The following is a 978-nucleotide window of genomic DNA, read 5'->3' on the forward strand; positions in this document are numbered from 1 at the left end:
CAAGGGATGAATAAGATGTGGTGGAATCGTCAGCCTTAAGCAATCTCCATCCCAATGAAGAGGGCTGGTGGAGGATTTGAGAAAGAAGCAGTTATCTCAACTACTGAGTGCTGGCGAAGATATAGAAATAAGTAGAGAAGCTTCTAGATGGCTGCTCAGGGGGTGGGGGGCAATCAGCTTCTGAAAGGTTATTTTTTCCCTCTCTTGCCTGGGCTAGAAGAGACTCAACTCTTTTAGGACCATGGAATTGTCAATGTGTCTTGTCTTCATGATGTACTAAAGGTCCGAGACCGCCTCAGATGGTTGAGAGGACAAAGAGTGGATTCTGTTATGCTCTGAGACTCTAAGGGAGAGAGTGATGTCGAAGAGTGCAAGACTGAACACCCCACGTGGGGCTCGAACCCACGACCCTGAGATTAAGAGTCTCATGCTCTACCAACGGAGCTAGTCAGGCTAGGCCTGAAGGGTTTGCAAAGGCACAGACAGTGCAAAAGAAGAGCGAAGGAAGTTTCTTTGCGTGCTGAGATTCGTTTCCTGACATTTGCCTTCTTTCCTGGTTCCTTTGCTCTCCAGCTAGCAAACAGGGCCCGTTCCAAGGCTAGTTAGATGCTGGTGTCTAGACCAGAGAAGTGGGGTTCATCTAGCAGCTGCTCAGAGAAACCTGGGTGGGAGGGTGGAATTTAGGATTCTCCCACCAGGAGGAGGTGCTGATTCTCAGAAAAAGCTTCTCAGCGCCCAAAGAGGGGGCAGAGAAGACAGTTTCCCGCCGGCCGCCAGACACATCTTTTCGCAGGGAATCAGAACCCCCTGGGGTAAAACTCCTCCAAGGATGTGCGGCTCCAAGAATGTCAGAGAAGGGAAGGACTGTTTGCTTTAGGAGGTGGGTGCGGGAACCTGCAGGTCCTTAGGTCCCTGCAGCGTCCGATGAAAGCATTTGGGGGGAAGGGGCCGGGATAGACAAAGACAGGAAAGACGGGC

General features: G+C 51.2%; 1 non-coding gene across 1 annotated transcript; it reads right to left on the reverse strand.

Moving 5' to 3' along the window:
- Positions 1–381: 381 nt before the first annotated feature.
- TRNAK-CUU lies at positions 382–454 on the reverse strand. Its single transcript has one exon. It is a non-coding gene; the product is annotated as a tRNA-Lys (tRNA).
- Between the last annotated feature and the right edge of the window lie 524 nt (positions 455–978).

This window comes from Mauremys mutica, unplaced genomic scaffold (genome assembly GCF_020497125.1).
Source record: "Mauremys mutica isolate MM-2020 ecotype Southern unplaced genomic scaffold, ASM2049712v1 Super-Scaffold_100101, whole genome shotgun sequence".
NCBI lineage: Eukaryota > Metazoa > Chordata > Testudines > Geoemydidae > Mauremys > Mauremys mutica.